The sequence below is a fragment of the Lathamus discolor genome, chromosome 9 (assembly GCF_037157495.1).
Source record: "Lathamus discolor isolate bLatDis1 chromosome 9, bLatDis1.hap1, whole genome shotgun sequence".
In the NCBI taxonomy this organism is placed as follows: domain Eukaryota; kingdom Metazoa; phylum Chordata; class Aves; order Psittaciformes; family Psittacidae; genus Lathamus; species Lathamus discolor.
In genome coordinates, this window is record NC_088892.1 from 12565494 (window position 1) to 12579384 (window position 13891).

A 13891-nucleotide genomic window follows, 5' to 3' on the forward strand; every position below is an offset into this window, starting at 1 on the left:
AACAAAGTCCATTTGCTTCAATTCTTCTTAATTTCATTCTCATTGTTTGGGGTTTTATATATAAAAATCATGAATAATTTTAGGCTTGTGACCTTTAGAAAAGTGCTGATATTGATGTTCATCTCCAGATTTTTTTTTTCTATGATAAAAAAATATGTTTAAGACTTTCCTTCAAGATTCAGAAGCTTCTCAAAGCAGGAAAGATCCCTGCTTATAAATTATTTAGGCTTAGTATTGCTGAGAAAGTGAGTGGCAGAATCAATGGCAAGCGCAAAGGAGTAAGACCATTTTAGGATCACAGGCCATCCTGCCCTTTTCCTGCCACATTTCACTTGCCAGAAGAGAAAAATATCCTGTAAATGGGATTTTAAGAGCAATTGGAGTCAGACCGTGCTGCTGGAAGACTTACTTGGGAACATGACCGCTTCAGTGAGGATCAGGAGATGCTCCCAGCCAGCAAAGCTACTTAAGATAGGATGGTAATGGGAGGCAGGGTTATTAGGACTAGTTACTCATCTGGTTGCCAAACCACCCAAGGGCTCTAATTATGTGCCAAGACAAAGCTTTAAGAGTAGCCCGAGGAGCAAGACAGAGAGGGCCCTAAAAGTAATCAAAAAATCTTCCTGTTCCTGACACTTCACAGCAGCTTTGGCTACACTAATAATAGTCTGCTCTGATAAAAGCCACAAGCAGCTTTGCAGTACAAAAGCTTAGCTTACCTGGGTTTGCAAGACAAGGGCCCAGGAGCATACTCTTTTTCAGGGTGGATGTGCCCTAAGTGTTAACATCAGGGCAAAAAAAGGTGCTGCAGCCAGGTCTCATGGGAGGATTCTGAACACCACTGGATGCAGGTTGAGGAGCAGCAAGAGCAGAGCGATGCTGCCTTTACTGGAGTGCCCATCGGAGCCACGTAATCTGCCCCATGAGGAGGAGGCAACATAGAAGCTGCTGCTCTTTAAGAAGCCTCCCTCTCTCTGTAATTCTGCCCGGGCTGTAGTGGCTTCAGAGGTCATCAGAGAAGGCTAGATTTGCACAGAAGGCTTGTGATGTCTTTCTCTCTTCCTAGCTTTGCTCTGTCTAGTGGTGACGCTTCCAGTCAATAACAGTTCCATGTCAGTAATGTGGCTCTTGGACAGAGATGTAGAGACCTGACATCAAGGCTGCTTTCCTTATTCCAAGCCCCAGCAGGTAAAAACTTGCCAAACAGAGCTTTCTTTAACCAGGAGCTCAATCCATCTGTGACAGCAGTAACAAAACATAGGAGAAACACCATCTGTTCATCTAGAAAGGTACCAGTGGTACCAATCCTCACCCACAGCAGTTGTAGCCTTTAACAAATACATATTATTCAGGTTTTTTTAAATATTAGGAATCAGCCTAACCACAGGATTGCTGTTCCAGGAGGATTTATTGTTATTTATGTTGCACTGACAGCCTGTCTTTGGTAACGAGCATCATATTGATGATGCTGATCGCAGCTTGTATGACAGCATTGAGTCCTGTAGTAAATCCTTAGTGCTCAGCTTCCCACACCTTGCTCTGCACTCAGGGCAAGTGGAACCATGAGATGTGATGGAGCTACTGCTGCCAGGAGTATCAGCAGTAGCAGCCTGGAGAGGAGAAAGTCCGCTCCAGAAGCTTTCCTCTATGGCTTTACAGGCACAGGCTCTCTCACAGGCACATCACGTATCTTCAGCCCTGCATTGTGCATCCTTCTCCAGCACCAGGTTCTGTGTTTGACCCCAGCTCCCACTGCAATAAAGTTATATTGTTTTCTGTTTTTTTCAGATGTCAGTAAATGCTGTATGCACTGTAGCTATTTTGGAGCAGAAAAAAAGTAAAGGCCCGTTCTAAACTAGCCTGGATCCTCTCTGCATTCAGCCTTACTGGCCAGCCAGCAAGCAGTGCTTGGCCTGTCATGGGGTCTTGTTGCACCCTGGGCTTTCTACTCATTGATTCTGGACTCCTGGAGATGGATGTGGAATTTACAGCCTTGCTAAAATCTTGCCTTTTTTTCCCCCAGATTTTGTCTAGAAACCACACATTACACCTGGGCTTTGGTGACACAAGGACATCAGGTAAGTTGAGGGGGTCACCCCCAATCACTCTGTAGCTTGGGCATTGCTGAAAGGGAATTTGGATCCTAGCATCCAAAGCCAGGAGCCATGAGGCCAGCTGTGCCCTCAGACACTGCTATTTGCCTTGCCTTGCTAACAGGCTCTTGAATTAAATAACGTTTTGTTGCCTAAGGTGAGAATGCTGGTGTGAGCTCTTCAGATAAGAAGAAAATACCTACATATGGGGCTGTGTTTGAGTATGTTTTTAAAGATGCTGCAGATTATCAGGGAAAGGGAGGGCTGTAAATGGAACTATGTAATTGATGGTAGCAGGGATTCCTGAATGGGGCTCCTCTTGTCTGACAGATGCTGAGCAAGGATGGTTATAGGAGCACACGGTGGCTGGCAGGGGAGTATCCACCCAGCCTGTTTGCTAATGACAGACCCATCAGATCAGCCTGTGGGCAGTGCCTCATTGCTGTTTTAGTCAATAAACCCCACTGGGTGAAACTAACTGGGATGTTTATTACAAATAATACTTGACAGGATGAAATTAGTACATGCACACTTATGGTGGTTAATGAGGTCTGAAATATAATCCTATAAATCATCAACAACAGCCATCTGGTGACAGACACATGAGAAGAAGAGCAGGTGATTATAACACATCCTCATCATTGTGGTGGCAAGGGTTTAAAATAGCAGCATACCTTCACACAGGACACCACTGGCGTAGATTAAGAAATGATCAGTTACGTACCCTGCTTGCATAGTTTCCCTTGCAAGCAGACATCATTCTAGGAAGCAAGACTGCAGCTCAGGGCTGCTGAAGCAATAAAGCCTTTCACCATATCCAGGTGCAGTGTGATGGGCCCTTGAATCACCCTGTTGGATAAGAAAGATCTGGATATGTTGTCCCTTCCTCCACGAAAGGAGAAGAAAGTTGTATCTGCTGTGTTATAATGATGTAGATCTGGGTTTAGAGTCAAATAAAAAGTAATGTCTCTGGGTGTTTTCCAGCCCTGACAGGGTAAGTGCCAAGGTTATCATTCTGTAGATGTGCCATACTTTGGTACCAGTGAAAACAAAGGAAAAAGGTGACCAATCTGAAACTGTTGAATAATCACAAGAAATGCTACATTCATCAGCACAATATATCATCCAATAAAACTAGTTGTTCTCCCAATTTAGAAGGCAGTCAAAGCTTTCCTTATGTACATCTATTTTTATCCAAGGTCTGTAGTAAAACACAGCAGGAGTCAATGACTTCATTGCAGCAAGTTATATTTACTGTCCAATACTTTTTCATTTAGGCAGTAAATCTACTTGGAAGACAACCACAGGTAGCAGGAGGTAAGAGTGTGGGGGAGGCTTCACAAAATCTCTGCGCAGCTGGATCACAGCTGCAAAAACATCTCTGCAAACAGTGCTCTTAGTAGCTGGGCTTGCTTCACAGGCACACAGATCTTCTGCATTTTTACCCAATTCACAACATATTCAGTGTTGGCAACAAGTGCCGGAACTCTGCTTATTTATTGATTATATTTATTTATACCCCCAGTCATACCTGGGGTCATACCTGACTGCTCTACACAGTTCCTTCTCACCTGATCCTCCTAGCAAGCATTGCAAACTTTTGATGGAGAGTAATTAAGTATCTGCTGACTTATTTTCTCACATGGTGCTCATTTGATTTTCCCACCTATGTGAGTGCGGTGGTAACACTTCACCTCGCCTCTATCATTCTAATAATTAAGATCATCCTACGACAGTGTAGAATTTGCTGTGGTGACATTTTTCACACTAATAACAGTTGTATTTATATTAGCTGCCTCTTTACCTTGGTTACTGCGCCTGGGATGCTACCACTGCAGCAGGCATTGTGTCTGCCAGCAGTCCCCTATCTGCTGACAAGTGTTGAGAAGTGCTCGGACATCCCTGGTTCTTACAGAAGTCTATGATTCAATTCTTTCTCTGGCCTTTGCAGGACTTTCTACGGTCTCCATCCCCCAGAACTGATTACCACTGTTTTGCAAACCCCACATCTCGAAGTATTTTATCAACTAACACTAAAATGGCTTCAAGAGCACAGCAATTCTCAAAGCAACATTGACTGCATCTGCTAGAGGTAAAAAAAACAATTACACAAAGCACACTAATGCAGAATATTTGAGCAGAATATCTGAGTTTTAGAAGCTTATCAGGGATCTCAATTTTGTGACTTGTTTTCAAATTTCCTCCATAAGCCATGTGTCATGAAAAGAACACAAATAAACACTGCAAAAGGCACTGAAAATATTATTTCAGTCCGCAGTAGAATGAAACCATACAATGGAAGATTAATTTCACCTCAGAGCATGCTGAGTGATGACACAAATACTCATTTTAAAAGATGCAAAAGGCATTGTGCCCAAAAAGATGAGTGTGATGATGAGCTTAATGGGTTGTTTAATGTGATAAAGTGCCAGTTTCTAAATAGAAACTATGCTTTAAATATTTAATCATACTTTGAACAATCTTGCCCTTTTTCCTTAGCTAAAAACAGATGCCAAAAAAAGGCATTTTTCTTCAAGTATCCAAAGCGTTTTTTACAGAAATTAAGCAGGAGGAGGATGATTTAGTTAATTTTGAACCTGTTTGGGTGCCTTCTAGTCAAGGCAGTGAGGTTTCAATGCAGACCCCAGCACCCTGTAAAACCAACTATGAGATTAGTCCGTGCCTTTTGACCTTCTGAAGGGTTATGCACCTACGAGTGTACATGGGAGTGTCTTTCCCATGAATCCACACAGCTCCAATGCCTCGCACCAAGTGTCAGGTTGGCACCATGGCCACAGCCTGGTATTCCCTCACCAGCTCTTACCCAAAGAAAGGGTGTCAGCCTTAGTGTGAGGCTAGCAACAGGACACACCACAAGTGCTGCATCCCACCATCTGTGCACCAGCCCCACCAAGCAGGGACCTCACCTTCTGTGTCGCTGCCCTCTCCCATCTGCTTTAGACTCAGCGTTTCTCTCCCTTCTCATCTCCAGCCTCTGGGCATCCCTTGCTTTTCCTGGGGTCCAGGAGCTTTGCAGTTTGCACTGCCATGAACAGCAGCCACACAGAGAGGTGGCTTCCCTTCTGCCCACATGCACACAGAATAACCTATATATTGCCATCAGAAGACATTGCAAACACTTAAAAGAATTAGAAGTGAGATGACAAACAATCCTGTTTGAAGCTTGGCCAAGGCCATCAGCTGCTATTTTGCCACATTTAAAAGGACAAGGTAAAACTCAGAGGTGGCAGGAAGGTCAGAAGGCACCATCATAGGGTCCTGGTACAACGGGGTCACTCCTACCCAGAGGGCTCCCCTGAGGCAGAGGGATCCCCACCCTGGTTCTGAAGGACCCTGTGCCCAGGCACTGTGGGAGCAGAGATCTGACAGCACAGCGAAGTTTCTGATGGCTTTAGCTTGGATCCCACAAGAGATCAGCCACATTGACCTGCCCACACTGACAGTGCCACTCTGCTGTTTCTGGCAAGTGCTGTCAAGGACCAGGGTGCTTTGCTGTAGCCCAGGTCAAAAAAAAACAAGGGGCTTTTTTCCTTTCTAAATATCTGCTGTGTCCTGTCCACCTGGAAAAGCCACTGTCCTTTTTTTTTTTTTTTCTCCTGCCAAGGCCACAGCACTGCATTTTGAAAGAAGGAAACACCTTTGTGGCTGGATGCTCGATACCCCAGTGGCAGATTGTTCCCTGACTGCAGCAAGCCAGCATCTCTGTTGGAGCAGGAATTGGGAGCAACCCTCCGTCAGGCATGGGGCTGGGCTTGTTTTGGCTTTTTGAAGAGTTGGGTCATTGGCAGCCAGGAATAAATTAACATTCAAGTGAGTCTGTTTGGATAACAGAAAATGCAAAAGCTCCTCATGGCAAGTGATCCCCTTTAAAGCAGCATTACAAGCTTGGCAGGCACCCAACTGGCACGGGAGCTCTGAGCAGCAAACACACACCACTTAGCTGGTGATGTGTAAAGGGCACTTCTTAACAATTTCCGCCTTGAAAACTGTCTTGTGAAATCTTCCAACTTGGGTTGTGTTCATACATCACCCAAATCAGCTGTATATCATTCACTGTAGCTATTAGTCCCAGGCTTTAAATAAATCTAGCATCTGTGTCACCCACCAGCAGTAACGGTGTGACACCTTTTTTTAGCTTTGCTTTTTCCCCTTCTGTTTGGCACAGATGCTGGGTTGATCAAAAAGTCACGGATACTTCCTAGAATGACTGGGTTTACACCCATCTTGTTTTAGCCAGAAGCTCCCTGTGTTTGGAGATAAAAATCACAATGTGTTCCCATCTATAGATTAGATTTCCATAAAATCTTCCTTTTCCAGTCCCATTTTCAGCAATGCCCTCACTGATCAGACTCCACAGTCAACTGTGAACATGCTGCTCTTTTATCACAGAGTATTTGAGCTAAGTGATAGGTATCTCAGTCCAGTCTGACTTTTCCTGAAGGGACGTGATGGGACCGTGTCTCTCCTCCATCAATCTTCATGGGCACAAAGGGAAGAATCCAGACAGCAATTCCTTCCCAAAGCAGCTACGTCAGAACCCATATCTGCTTTATCAGGTGCCATGGCACTAGCCATACTTCCTTATGGAGAGAGTAAACAAAACACCCTTGAGTCCTGTGCAGATTTGACTTGCCCCTTGCTAAAGGTTACCACTTTTAATAGGCAGGCTTAGTCCTCCTGACAGTTCCACAGAGAGGGATACACATATACACAGAATGGCAAATGAGGGCTTTTTTCTGCAGCAAGATGCAATGGGAAAGCATCAAGCACAACATGGCTCCTTCTCTGCCTCCCTATGGCAACCCCAGCCTCAGCTGTACCTCCAATACCCTTCAAAACAGAGAGGCTACAGCCTGCCCCGAAGGGCAACATATTTGTTTTGTTGCTGCTGTTGCAAGAACAAAGGCAGCGGGAGATGGGTTGCATGGGACACACAACACCACAGCATCAGGACACAACAGCCATGAGCTGCAGCAGGGACAGTGCAACAGGGTGCAGCAACCTGCCTTGAGGAGCATCCCTGGCTGGAAAAGAGACATGCAGCTCCATGCTGATGTTGTGCAGCCCATCTCCTTTGTTACCAGCTGCAAGCAGGTTATGTTTTGCTTTGCCCTGTCGCTGCTTTTTAGGCTTCTTGGGAATTACACAGATCAGACAGAATAGAAAACCAAGCAACCACCCTCCAGCAATAACTTACTTTCACTGCAAAGAAGTGGTGAAAGGGATTTGGACAAATCCAAAATTCATTGCTGTCCAAGGGGTGTGGAAATCCACAAGTGCTCTCTGCCATTTACAGAGGATTGAGAAAAGATCTAATGTGCATGGGCAGAGATGTCACTCACCTGCACAGGCATGAGTACATCTAGCCTTCAACAACTCTGTGGTTCCTCCTGTGAGGTTTCCTTCACTTAGCTCTGTTCGTCCTTCACTTCCCTGCAGGTATTTGACAGAGATGGAGCAGACTGCATCTTGTGCACACGTGAGGCAGGGACACCAGCCACTGGCCCTGGGACTTCTGTGTAGGAAGGGTAAGAAAACGGCATCTCCAAACAGTGGGTTTCAGGCCAGTGGCTGACACATATCAGCAGTAAATTTAATCTCCAGATATATTGTCTTGAATGTTCCTGCACATCCATAAATGATGTTCCACATTGGCATTGTAGAAACACTAAATACTCACTGTTTCTACATTTTCTTTAATTAAAATGTATTTAAAGCCTGAGTACATATCAAGATTGAGTTCTAGTGATTTGTTGCTCACAGTGGTGAGCACTCATTACCTTTCAGCTCTTGTACATTCTTCCTGGCTGTAACATGAGAATTATTTTATCTTCCTGGGTTTGAATCTGATGGCTGAAATGTGGTGGGGTTTTTGGGTTGGTTTTTTTTTTAATAAAAAATTACTCTTTTTCCAAGTAAACCTCGACTTCAAAGCTGCTTTTCTCTGCCTTTCAGATCTTCCCTTTAGGATGGAGTACCCTCCCATCGACTCTGTGATAGACTGCTCATTAGAAAGATATCCTCATAGTAATGGATGGACACAGACCTGTTTCTGCTCCTGCACTCTCTGCCCAGGCTGCTCCAAAGGCTGATGGATCTGGGAGAAGCTTAGGTCCAATTTAATTTCTGCAGTGTGAACCAAAGTCTGCTGGGAAGGTAACGTTTGCTCCCCTCTGTCAGTCACAGAACAGACAAAAGTTGGCTGATGATGTGGTTAAGCAGGTGTAGGAGAGCTGTTCCCTGCAGAAACCTTGGGGATGAAAAGGGGCTGCAGGAGTAAGAATAACGAAGTAACTGATGGCATTGTCACCTCCATAGGCAAGCCCTGAGGAGCAGCGTCAGATGCTAATGGTCACCTGGGTTACCTGGCTCTCTCAAGCAAGTCTTAAAAGCCCTGGAGAGTTTGAGTTTCTGGGATCTGGCTATGGCTGCTTCTTTCAGCAAGTTCCCTGTCACCTGGGCAATGCCAGCATGCTGCTGTGGAGGTGAGCTATTTTAGAAATCCGGTCTAGGGGCCCTGCTGGAGATACAGCTCGTTGAATTCAAGCTGAGTATGTGATTGTTGCTGCCAGTATAGCTGTGCTCTGCATTGGAACTATGCTGAAGTCATACAACAGAGAAATACACATGGGCTCCAGCGTCTCCTCTTGGGTACAAGACCATGAAAAAAGCAGCCATGTGTGTACTTTCTGTTACATCATACGGGTTTTGTGAACAAACACCTGCAGAACTGGAGGTGCTGACTGTGCATGGCTCAGGCTGTAAGGGACATGCAGATTGGCCATGCCAGCAGGCTTCCACTGGCTGCTTTGGCCCTCTGATCCCTTCCTCCCTGCTGCTTCAGGATCCACTATGGTGGGTGGTGAAACCACTGGTATGTTTCCATGGGTGCCTCTTTGTAATGCTGCTTTTCGGAATAACATGATTTCAGGGTTCATCTCTTCCAAGCTCTAATGCTTGATGGTAGCAGTGAAGAGGTTGTGCTAGAACTTGCTCACACCGGGGCAGACAAGGTCTGGGATCTCGTTTTTCTCTGTTCTTTCAGAGAAACATTGACATGGCATGACAGGGTGCTACTGGGAGAAATGTGAGCTTCTTCAAACTGCTGTCTGAGCTCTGCAGCAGTTCATACCCCTTTCAGAGGCTATTTTAAGCCAGGAGGAGCACTGAACTTCAACTTACACTGCTTCTGCCATCTCAACTAGTTCACTGAGAAATAGTACTCACACTCCTGCTGTGGAGTGGTAACTCTTCCACGGTCACAATGATGACTGAATCTCAACATCTCAAAGTACAAAAAGCGGATCTGTCTTCAGGGGAAAGAAGTTGCTATCTGTGGTCCAGACAGGGTTCAGCTCCTCGGAGAAAGAGGAATGAAAGTTAGAGACCTTTATGCTAGTGCTCACGGCCAGCCTGGGGCTCCCTGGAGCACATGGCCAGGCCTCTTGGCTCCACCAGCCTTCTGTTACTCTGCAAGAGCTATGGCTGAGCTGTAGTTGGAGGGGTCAGAGCACTGCACATCAGCCAGGGCAGGCACTGGCCCAGGTATAGGGCATTTTACAGACTCCCAAGGGGACAATGCCAGAGAGGAAACTGCACAGAGCAGCTGGCTGAGGCTCCTGCAACACTGCCTCCATCTCCCTGCAGTCAGGTTGCTCACAGTTGTGCCATCCCCACCACTGCAGTGACTTTTTCTGTACACACCAGAATGAGCAGTGTGCCCTTTCAGCAGATCCACACCCAGGCCATTGGGTCTCCATATCCACTCTTCAGTGTCCTCCATTTCAGTACTTACACCGTAACGTAAGCTGCTCGTCATCATGCTGTCTCATACCCTGTGTGAGAATGAGTGTGTTGCTTGCATTCACACCCCTCCCCTTGCAGAGTGGCACTTCAAAGAAGTCCATGTAGTGACACAAGTGATTTTTATGAAGTTGTAGGACTATTTTATGCTCTGAAGGAACACTTACTTTGCATAAAGGCTTTGGCATTTTTATAGAAATGGCTATAACTGTGTTACTTCATATGAGGAAGAATTTATTAAGCTTTGATCTGGATCTATCATGTTACACAAATGACTAATAACAACCCCTCTTCATTACCAGCTCAGTGCTTGGGCCAGGACTATTAAATCCCCCTTCCCTTCAGTCTGCATCTATCAGACTGCCATGTTAGGCTGCAACATAAACAGGATTCATAAAACCAGCCCAGGCTCATACTGGGATACAAGGCTGTAAAATTAAATCTGAGTTGCAGAGCACAATGTTTCTTTGGCTATTACAAGCTGAGCAAGCCAAGGTATTTTGGGGCACTGGTGTGTTGAATGAGGCACGGCAACATTACTTGTGATTATGAAAAATTTCATAACCACAGTGAGGGGGAAAAAGTACAAGTTTTTATCTCACTGCATCAGGTTACACATTGAACAGAAACATCCTGGGTTTTTGTATTTTCAGGAACAGTTTTCAGTGCAAGCCAGCGGGCTGCGCAGTCTTCCCCTCAAACACTGCTACTTCTTGTTCTATTCTTGCCCTGGAGGTGGCTGCAGAAGGTTTTGGTGAGCATGACACTCTGCAGGGCTGCTTGGGACACACCTGGGAGGATCTTACTGCATCCCAAGTGATGTTTAGACCTTCACACTTGTAAGACCAATCTTGGTTTTCTGAAAATCTTTCATTGGGTTGGAGTTTTGTTTGGGGGTTATGTGATATGCTACAAGTTTAAAAGCAGTAAGGACCTTTCCTTACATCAAGTCAAGAGACCAGCAAAGTGCCTAAGAGAGAAGTCATCCCAGATTTATCCGTTGATGGATATTTTGGGCAGCCCAAAAGAAGGCAGGTGTGAATTTGAATTGGTTTATAAAATAGTATGCAATTTAGCTAATATTTTTTCCCCTTTAAGCCAGAAATAAACTTTTTTTCATTGGGGCCCAGCTACATTTCCTCCTCTACAGAAATAATTTCAGGGAAGTGCTTCTAGAAAGAGCCTTAAAACACTGTTTTAATGAAACACAGTTAAATAACTCCCCAGACCAGACCACCTTTCCTGCACAGGGCTGCCGGGATGGCTATACTTTCACTGCCCCCATCACCCGGTTCAGGGGTGCAGAGCGGCGCTGCCAAGGCGCCTCAGCCCTGCCACTGGGGTGTGAGCGCCGGGAGCCGCGCTCGTTCCCGGCCCGGCAGCACCATCTACAGGCGGCCGCCGCGGGGCTCCCCATCTCCCGAGCACAGCTCTGCCGTCCCTGCTACCGGAGAGGGTCCAGCAGAGGCCACAAGGATGATCAGGGGTCTGGAGCACCTCTCTTGTGAGCAGAAACTGCGGAAATAAACCCTAAAAATGCGTAGTATCTGCATGGCTAACGTAGAAGGACCGGGGAAGACAAACTGCAAGCCAAGTCCCTCTGTTCCAGGCTTGCTGGAGAAACTGTTGAATGATAATATGATCAAGCACCAATTGCCTTCAAGTCGAAAACCAGCTCCAGGGCAGGTATAGGTGGTGGGGTGTCTGTTAGCCCTATCTTACGTGTATACAGGACCAGATCGGCAGCAGTGAGAGTCCACGCATGTAAAGTTAAGACTTAGAGTTCAGTGTTCGTTAGTTAATGTTCCCAGGGGAAAGAGCTTAATTTTGCCATAGCAGTGAAAGGAACACCTTAATTCTTAATTGAGTTTACTGATAACCACAGTTACATCATACTTACCCATTTTTCAATATCTCAGATTAATTTAGAATGGGACCTTTTAAGCTGAAGAATTGCCCAGAAAAAAAGAGACCTTTGTTTGCCTGCATGCAACAGTCCCTGTATCTTGACATGAGATTTTGTTAAAGGCCAAATTCCTACTAACCTCAGCAGAAACGGTAACAGGCCAAGGAAAGACCAGCACGAGAAACATCTCCCTGCAAGAAAGAGGCAGGGAGACTCACGGAAATGTGAATATTATTTATATAGAAAATGATTGCCATATCATTGGTGGGAGTCAGTGAAACAGGAGCTTCTGTCATCTAGCCCGGGGCTCCAATGGAGGTAATGCTTACATTTCCACGTCCTGTACGCTGTGTCATTCACTGCAGCCTTGAAGTACAACTATCACATAAAAACGCTTTTTGTGTTTCACATTTTCAAGCATGTTTAATTACTAACTTGGAGGAAGGAATCATCATGTTGGAGGGAAAGGCTGAGAAACACTGGCCTCTGCAATGTGCAGGGTGCTTTTCCCCCCCTTCATGTCTCCCTGTGGCTGCATGCTACCCAGCTGGGGTTTGCGCTGCAGGGTCCTCATTGCTGCTCCAAGGGTCATTATCTCTCTGTGTGACTACTGAGGGGTCTCCAGTAGCAGGCTTGGAGTGTTTTGTCCTTTCTTTGCTAGCTTATGTAGAAAATCAGAAAAAAATTGTATCTAATTCTTAACTCATCTGAGAGCTTCACCTGTTTTCCCACTGGGAAGATTTAAAGCCTGTAACTTAGGTTCCTGGTGAGGTCTCATAGGAGTTGTGGGCAAGGGTTCCACATCACTGGTTCTGGTGTGCATCTTTTTGATATCTCCAGATACAAAGATCTCCAAAGCTCCAGATTTTTATATTCCGCAGCCCTCTTGTAGTTAAAAACCAAACAGATATATATTTGTTTTAAATTATAGAAATGAACCATCCTTGCAGATATTCGACTGCACAGTTGTAGTGTCTGCTGCTGGGTGACGCATGCTGTGTTCACTTTTTTCCAGGGACAAAGCAAGTGTTTGTACTTTGGATGAAGCAAAGTACTTTACTGGAGAGCCCTAGGCTGGGAACAAGGACACAGTTTCTTCATTCTGCAGTATCTCCTGGTGACTTGCTCCTCCTTGTGCCTAGCAGGAAAGCTGGGTGAAGAGAGAACTCTTGACTTGCACATCTCCATCCTTCTTGGTGGAGAAACTAAGAACTGTGCTACACGGCAGGTAAAATACAGAGATTTATTGTCTCCTTTGAGCAGTGCTCATTCAACTAAAAGCCTAGCCGAGGCTTTGGGCTGGATTCAAATATCTTTTGGATGAGTACTGGATCAGAAAAAAACCCAAAACCTCCTGTTGGTGTGTCTGACCTTGGAGACTTCTATTAGCTAATTAAGGCACAAAGGACAGAATTGAAACCACAACCATTTTAAAGGTCTTGTCTCTGTTGTCAGTCTCTCAAAGCACTTGGACAAAGATTTCCCTGATTCTGTTCACAAAAAGATGGCGAGAGGTCTGCCAGGACCAGAAACCTTTGATTTCTAATTAATTTTGAAGGAGTTTGGGACTCTGAAGCCTAGCCAAAATGAGGACTGTATTTCATAAATTGGATTATTTTTAGAACAGAGAATTTGCATTCTCTGTTCTAAATAGGCCTTCAAAGTCCTTTCACCCATGTATGGTCCTTTCAAGGATTTAACATTAGTAGTAGGTGATGGCATTGTATTATTGCAGGTTTGCCAAGAACAGCAGCCTTTAAGAGAGAGTTGTCACTGTTGATATAGCCTACTCCCCAGGAAGAAGCAGTGGCATGAGCACTGCTGTTTTGGAGCCCACCCCCAGAGTCCTTTAGTTTAAAGCCTATCATCTTACCAAATTGGACCGCCTGCTGCCAAAGATTTTTTGCCCTTTTTAGACAGTTGTATTCCATCCCTTCCTAACATTCTATAATCATTAAAGCACAACCTATTGTTATAAAACCAAAACCTTCTCGATGGCACCAACTGTGACTATCACACACCGGTTTAATTGCATGTAACATATAAGACTGATCACATTTGCTTCTAC

The 13891-nt window shown here is 45.2% G+C and overlaps 1 long non-coding RNA gene across 1 annotated transcript in view; it reads left to right on the forward strand.

Moving 5' to 3' along the window:
* LOC136019455 (uncharacterized) overlaps positions 1-6832 on the forward strand; it is a 28692-nt gene extending 21860 nt beyond the window's left edge. Inside the window, exons 2-5 of the long non-coding RNA XR_010614890.1 lie at positions 2024-2078; positions 3371-3410; positions 4045-4185; positions 5719-6832. This is a non-coding gene — a long non-coding RNA (uncharacterized LOC136019455). The remainder of the gene's footprint in view (positions 1-2023; positions 2079-3370; positions 3411-4044; positions 4186-5718) is intronic.
* Positions 6833-13891: the final 7059 nt, after the last annotated feature.